Source organism: Panulirus ornatus, chromosome 23 (genome assembly GCF_036320965.1).
Source record: "Panulirus ornatus isolate Po-2019 chromosome 23, ASM3632096v1, whole genome shotgun sequence".
Classification (NCBI taxonomy): Eukaryota; Metazoa; Arthropoda; class Malacostraca; order Decapoda; family Palinuridae; genus Panulirus; species Panulirus ornatus.
Window position 1 is genome coordinate 10,034,565 of NC_092246.1, and position 8,393 is coordinate 10,042,957.

General features: G+C 47.5%; 1 pseudogene; it reads right to left on the reverse strand.

Annotated features, from left to right (window-relative positions):
• Positions 1-5,406: 5,406 nt before the first annotated feature.
• Positions 5,407-7,305, reverse strand: LOC139756666 (uncharacterized; annotated as a pseudogene).
• Positions 7,306-8,393: the final 1,088 nt, after the last annotated feature.

Below are 8,393 nucleotides of genomic sequence, written 5' to 3' on the forward strand. Positions count from 1 at the left end.
GACATTTTCTGTCGTCTCGATCCTCTTGCTTACGATGGTGTTCAAAAAATGATGTAGTCTAACCCAGAGGCAAGAGTCTCTCCTCTGCGTTCAATTGCCATACGATGAAGTTCCACGACACGTTCAACGACTCGAGGACACTGCTGGTCGCTGACAGTGAGCAGTTCCTGTGTAAATACACCAACGCTTTTTTCCGAAGTGAGAATCATTACTAACGAAGCTTTATATTTTATGAACCTCAAGACGAAAGCGATCGATTAGGAGACACTGGGTCTGACTGGCGATAAGGTTCTCCCAGGAATTCGGTGTAGAATGAGTCTTCCCGACTCTCATATCGACTCAGTGTCACTCAGTTTGTGAGACATCTCTAAGAGAAAAATGAAGTTAAAGATCTGGAGGCACAAGGGAGTGCCGGGGTTAATATGCCGTTATGCGTCCATCATGGGTTAACTTTCCTGAGTGATGAAGCAACTCGTATCCAGAGGAGGTCCTCATAAGATGTGTTATGAATACTGCGATGTCGTCTGAGAGACGTCTTTTGACGAGGATTGGGGGAAGGAAGAGAGGTGGGAGGAGGGAGGTGGGAGGGCAAACCGAGACAGACAGACAACTCTTGAGCAACTGTTCAAAGCCACGAGGGCACAGCAGTGCACACTGTGAAATTTATTTATATGGCACACACACACACACACACACACACACACATGCGCGCACGTCCCTCACTCATATACAACTAGTGTTTGGTCTACCTAGTATGCAGTGTTCACTCTTTACATAACATAATGTTCTTACTCACCTTCATACGCTACCACATCCATATGCATCCACCCACCCACACATGAATGTCGTGTTCATTCTTCTACACTGTAACACCCACATAACGAAGTCGGCTTCTACACTGTAACACCCACATAACGAAGTCGGCTTCTAATATAAAGTAATGACCTTCCACACACTCGTGTTGGCGTTGGCCCACACCTGCTGGCTGGCCCATGTGGCTGCGCACAGCCGCCGACTCGCAAACTTGTTGAGGGAATTATGAGGCCGTCTGGGAGCGACCCGTCGGGTTGACATATAAGTGCGTGACACGGCGCTTCTCCAGGGATGTTCTCAACCGGGCTGAGCCTCCTCCTGCTTCTTCCCGCCGTCTTAAACACGACGTCCTCAGCCAGTGAACCACAGGGAGGTCGGGCGGTCCCAAGACCTGCTCCTGGGTCCTATGACCATTTTGACTGGAATTATGAGGCCGCCTGGGAGCGACCCGTCGGGTTGACATATAAGCGCGTGACACGGCGCTTCTCCAGGGATGTTCTCAACAACCTGGCTGAGCCTCCTCCTGCTTCCTCCCGCCGTCTTGAACACGACGTCCTCAGCCAGTGAACCACAGGGAGGTCGGGCGGTCCCAAGACCTGCTCGTGGGTCCTACGACCATTTTAACTGGAAACGTCTCAGTAGGTCTTCTTCTTCTTCTTCTTCTTCTTCTTCTTCTTCTTCTTCCTTTCCCCCCGTCTCTTGTGATCGCTTACGTCACACTCCACCGCTGTCAACAACAACTACAACAGCAATAACAAACCGCGCCCATCTGAACTCATCGTGTAATTCTCGATCATTTACTCCGCCAGGAAATATACTTCCCCCCCCTCTGAGCTCTTTCGTGTAATGCTGCTTATTATCCAGCAATAGGCATTTGCTGTCGGTTTTCCCAGGAGGTAACGGTGGTGATGTGGGTGTGTTCAAGAGACGCGTCCTGGTCCTTGTCATATCAGGCTGAGGGATTTGAGGGCGCCCGGGGTTTGTATGGATCACACATACTGACGCCCCTCTGTCCAGCCCCCTGACGTTTATAAGCTCCACCCACGTTGGCTAGCTCCGCCCAGCCTTGTTAGACCGCATATTGTTAATGTCACTCAAAGGGTGGGTGGGTGGAAGGGTGGAGGGGGTGGGGGGAGCAGGAAAGTGGAGTGGAGAGAGAACCCCTTGAGAATATTTTCTCAAGAGATTCCTACAGGGTTTAGCGTCGGGAAAGCCCGTGACTAGAGGGTGAGACACGGAAAAGTTTGAGGTCATTTGTCTGGAGCAAGTCAGATAGTCACGATCAGTCCAGGAGATGAAGACAAGTGGACGTGGAATCTCGAGCATATCATGTCGGTTAATGCTTATCTGCCGCAGGAGCTCTCGTTGCATATGTCCAGCCATGGGACTGATCTGGTCTAGCTTAGGGGTATGAAGAGGAAGAATAAAAGGTATCTAGACGGTATATGTATATACCGAGAGCTTAATGTGGTCTATGAATTCATCCTTAATCCCTGAAAAGCTATAAAGACTTTCCAGTTGGTGTTTATAACTTAGCAATGACGACCTGAAGTTCGCTAGCAGTTGACAGGCCCAAAGGCTCACTAGCACATCTAACACACTAAACAACGGTTTAGATTGTTTCATTAACGCTAATGACCATCAAGTTCAGGTTGCCGTATAGCTATAACCCCCACAGTGTGTATGTAATCTTTCATCTCGCCGGTAGACCCCACCGGTGATGAAACTGGACGCAATAAGTCCTTCCCAAGTCGCAACAGGTGATGTGTGTCGCCAGCAGACTTGTTCTCCACTGTGAGCACTACTCCGTCAGAGTCTTCATTTCTGGTCTGCAGTTGGCTTCACCATCAAGTAGGCACTGTATCGCTTCAGTGTCCTCGCTAAAATTACGAGCATATGGTTGTCTCGACGACCACTGCTATTTCGCAGTGGCTATACACGGTTACTCGACAGCGTCTCCCCTTTCACACCACAGATCTTCTTGGCCTTAGAGAAATTTCGAACGCAAGAACAAGAGACCCAGTTATTTTTAGCCGCTCTCTCTAAGATTGGCCTCACAACGTCAAACCACTTGGTATAAGACTTTCACAAGCAGAGACACAACAAAGGATCGGGTTAATGTGTGCTAAGAACAGCAAATGATTAATGATCTTTGGAGACTATAGAGTTAAGAATAGGAACCAAAGCTCAAGTTCAACATAAGAAAAGCATCGCCAGCTTAATGGGATATAAGTGAAGAATTCATGTGTAACAGAATACGTATAGAAATCACTTTTATAATTAAAATTCTTCTGAATCGCTGATTAAGAGGGAAAAAGGTCTTACTACTCGATCTCTTAGACAAACAGAATACGGCATACATTAACTTGCCATTCTTGGATGGGAATCAAACTCCACCCGTTGTGGATAAGATCTCTTAGACAAACAGAATACGGCATACATTAACTTGTCATTCTTGGATGGGAATCAAACTCCACCCGTTGTGGACAAGGAGGCCCGTGACTGGCTAGTCTGTTGTTAACTGCGTTGCTGACTTGGTAATTATACTTTTCCGTGGGCTTGGTGAAAGCCCTCCCCTTGGTAAATGCTATTAGCCATATGGAAGCTCTCTCTCTCTCTTTGCGGAAAGGTAAATCACGAGCTTGGGTAAATTACCACAGACGTGTTTGTAATTCCTGCTGATGCCTGGCTTGAACTATCACTCGAAATGTATTTCCATGGTGTTGCTATGTTTGTAGTTCCCTCATGGAAAGGGAGATTTCCCATTCCAATTTTCCATCTATCTATTCATCTAAGCTAACTGTGCTTCTCTCCGTCTCGTAAGCCTGCTTGTATATCCACACCGACTCGTCAGTTTCAACCTCCTTAGACACCATAGCCTCACCAGTTTCAACCTTCTTAGACACCATAGCCTCACCAGTTTCAACCTCCTTAGACGCCATAGCCTCACCAGTTTCAACCTCCTTAGACACCATAGCCTCACCAGTTTCAACCTCCTTAGACACCATAGCCTCACCAGTTATGAGTGATGAGTGGAACGACATGGTTAGGTATGTGATATTTAGAGATATCTTCTTATGTATTCAACTGCCTGCGTTGTGGTCAGCGCTGTGCACTCGCCTACCACCTGCCTTCAGTAATCTCGCATTATCGATGCTTCCTGTACATTTATTTTCTTCTTCGCTCGAAACCAAGAAAGCCGCTACAATCTACGCTTGATTTTCGGATCCTCAGCACCCACATACGACCGTAAGATCCCTATCGTCATCTCTGCTTTCGTATACATTCCCAAGACTCCTTAATACAACGCCCCACACTTTACAAAGTGTTGGATCGTTTTTAAGTATATCGTGCTAGGGAAAAAGTATCGTGTTGGAACTGCATCGTGTTGCAATCCGCACTGCCTCGCCAGACACAACCGAATTTGGACACACCCACACTCGAAGAAGCAGGGTGGTACGTCATGACGATGATCAATCATCAGAGAAAGAAATTGTTGCTGATACATCCTAACACCACTGTGGCGAAATGTGAATTCTGCTTTTCCACTCTGTGATCCTTCTAACTCACCAAGACATAGCCAAGCTACCGTAATATGTTTCTTCGAAGGTGGCACAAGGGGGTTGGAATGAAATTAATAGTGCATTGTGTTTTCATATATTGTCAAAAGACCCACACTAGCTATGACTTGCCGAGTATGTATAAACGTTTAGATTCAATTATGTACAAATATATTTCACTGAAATAAATTACAGCCTTATATCACATCTGGCAGAAGGACAGTTAGTATCTCTAAGGCCATCGTACTGTACAGTAAGATTTAAAAAATATCTTTACAGATCAACAATAAATTAATCTAGGTATAACATCTAACTAGGTAGATATATATATATACACACACACAGAGCCTATAGTTTCAAGTCAGTTAGTGAGTAAAAGATTTACTCACAGACCTAGGAGAATAGGTCCAACTTCACTAACTGATATAATACTGGATACCTGGCGAAGAGAGGAGGTCAAAAAAATGTATATATATATAGGAGAGCAATATTCATAACCTAACCATGGCCAAGGCCTGGTAAGATCTTGGCCACAGGTAGGGGAAACGAGAGAAAAATACACGTATTAGATGATAACTGCAAATTTCCAAGTAACTGTTGTCCTAAGAATATGTCTCCAAAAGAAAAAGAAAACCTCATATATATATATATATATTCCTGTGAGTCCACGGGGAAAATAAAACACGATAAGTTCCCAAGTGCACTTTCGTGTAATAATCACATCATCAAGGGGGACACAAGAGAGAAATATAACAGTCAGTTGATATACATCGAGGAGACGTAGCTAGTTCGTTGTATATCAACTGACTGTTATATTTCTCTCTTGTGTCTCCCCTGATGATGTGATTATTACACGAAAGTGCACTTGGGAACTTATCGTGTTTCATTTTCCCCGTGAACTCATAGGAATATACTTGAACACGCGCAAAACTGTGATCCTTATATATATATATATATATATATATATATATATATATATATATATATATATATATATATATATATATATATATATGGATTTCCATCTGTTTTTAAGAACACTAAGAACTTATGGCGGTTCATTTATCACGCACTGGAGTGTGTCCCTAGCAGTGTATTTTCCTCAGTTTACCCTACCTGTTTGTGCTGCTGGCATCAGGCAGAGGAGGCCCCACTTTCGGCGTCTGCCCGCCGTAGCAGTTCGGCCAGGGCGGTGATGTAGGTCTGCGCCATCTGTAACGTCTCGAACTTGGAGAGTTTCCTGTCGTTGCCGAGGGTCGGCACCACCTCCCGGAGTTTCTCGAAGGCGTCGTTCAAGCCGTTCATCCTCCTCCGTTCCCTGGCGTTGGCAGCCAACCGTCTTTTGCGTAGGACTTCGTTGCCCACTACCTTAGGAGGTCTTCGGCGGATTCTGAGGGGCTTATAATGTGCTACTAAGGACGGGGTCCGTTTCAGGGGGTATAAAGTGTTCCTTCTGGAGGCTGGGGTCCCCTTCGGAGGCACAGTACTGTGAGGTTTCCCAACTGCCGACAGACGAAGTGCTGCCGCCACCGTAGGAGTAGGCAGGTGTGAGGTTTGTGAGGTCAGTGGCGGCAGGATATGCAGCCTGGTAATACTCTAGGTTGGGGTAAGCCTCGGACACTAGGTCCCTACTGCGACGGTCTCCTGTAGATGCCGGGCCCGCTAGCTCTGAGCCCGGCGAACACTCTGAGGTCAGGTCATCGGGCGTAGAGCTGTGGTAGCCATCACTCCCGCCGTCAACGCTGCCTTGGAGGTCATTTGGTTGATGAGGTGCTCCTACAAGTGTGGGCATGACGGCCGTCGACGCCCCCTCCAACCCAGGAGAGAGGACGGTCCTTGGATTGTTATCTGGAGCATAGTTGAAATCTCCGAGCAGATAGTATTGCTGGGATAGGCCTCGGTCTGACCAGTAGTCTCCTGTATGGACCGACATCCCGAAGAATGGAAACACAATCACTATCAAGTTCTTTTTTTTTTTTTTTCCAACTTACACAAACCACAATTTAGCTCACAGAACAACGCTGGAACACACTGGTGGAGACTGGGTTATCTCCATGCTGGTGGAAGCGCGACACAACGAGAGCCGCTGGTAAAGAGCGACTCCGAGTCGTCGTCAAACACCGCGCCAGCCCTGGGGTCCACTGCTTGTCCTGCGCGGTGCTGGTGAGTGTTGTCCTTGGCGTGCGCTATGACTGCATGTTGCCTAGTCACCGGCGGGGGTCAACGGTCCCGCTCGGCACGCTGCCAGCGCGACCCGCCAAGGTCAGTGTCAGAGCTGGACACAAGGCCACTTCCTGGATGTGTTGCACAAGAGTGTGGCCCCGCGTGGCGTCGCGACTACACTGTGGCGCTAGTTCACTGCACCTTGAGACTTTCTACTGCCAGCCCACTACTGCGTCCCCCCACAAGGCTGAGTCCCGCAACTTTCTGGCCACTCTCTCCTGCCGCGGCGCGACTGGCAAGTTTCCCCACAGATGTGTGGCCAGAAACCCGTGCGAGGCGCGGGCTCACTGGCAAATAAGGAAGACGAGGCAGTGGACTCCGTGAGTGCTCTACGGTATAGTAGCGACCAACAGTTTCACGAGGCTGCTCCAAATTCACGAAATATCCTTTGGTCTTCGTTCAGCAACTTCCTCTTGTTGCACTGATTGCTACACTATCTTCCATTTTTTTTCGGTGTCACCGAGAGATCCCCTTCCTTCTCAGTTTCAGCAGGAATCAGACAACTGATATCGTAAAGCAGTCATCGAAAATACAGGGAAATATAAAGAACGTGCTTGCACTAAAGAGAGCCAACAATCCTCCGAGCAGACGCTACCGTGGCGAAGGCCAGACGAAGCCCAGTGAAAAGTTTTCCCAGACGCGGAAGTCGCGGTCTTCGTTACGGTCACGTGACACCGCGGCGACCAATCAGCGCCCAGCAATAGGTTACCTACCTTGAAAGAAGACGAAGGGACATTCATAAGCCACCGAAAAGGATTGAGGACATCCAGAAAGCTCACACCTTCAGCTTAGGTACCGAATTCATAATGACACCAAGTAGTTACATACATTTTAGACCATTATGGCCTCTATCTATAGTCATGCAATATTTCGAAAGTGGCTTGAGAAATCTGGGCATTATTAGTAGTCATTTCAGCCACATTGTTATTTGGGTGTCGAGCAGCCGAGTTCCCCCAAACAGCTAATGATTTTAGTTATGACAAATGTAAATGAGGAGGTGATGAATATGCAGAACCTTATGGTGACAACCCAGGCCATGACCACCACCACAAGGGTATTAGCCGAGCTGGGAGATGGTAGCTGTTGTGGTGGTGGTGGCTGTTATTGGGATTGGTTATTCGTGGTTATTTTTTGGGTGGAAATGGTTGTTGTTGGTTGTTGGCAGTAGTAATAGCAGTAGCGATGGTAGCGGGTGGGATAATTATGATCATAGAGGTGGTTGTAACACTCCTGCCAGTGGTGGCGGTTGTAGAATTAGCAGTGTTCGTGAAAGAAGCAGTCATAGTTGTAAGGGGTCAAGGCCATGATAGTGGCTTATCGGTAATGGTCGTCATGGTCGAAGCGACGGTCGACCATGAATTGTGCATGGGGTTGGCAGGATCGGTGCAGTCGCTGTGGTGGAGGAGACAGTGGAAACTGTATCAGATGAAGCTTGGACGATGTGGAGGGTAGTGATTGCGGTGGTGTTGGATCTGTGGAGCTAGAGACGACAGTGAGAGTAACACAAGAGGAGCGGCAGCTGTGATGATAAGTGTCCCGGACAGCAACATTGCTGGTGGTGATGATGATGATGGCGTGGTAGTGAAAGAGTTACCAGGAGAGAGAGAGAGAGAGAGAGAGAGAGAGAGAGAGAGAGAGAGAGAGAGAGAGAGAGAGAGAGAGAGAGAGAGAGGAGCATTCCCGTCCTGTTACACAGGGGTCCCAGGTTCGATCCTGGCTGTTGGAAGTTTGTATGTTCTATGAAGGTGCGCGTTCCTATGCACTTTGTTCGAATATATATATATGACTCTATTTCAT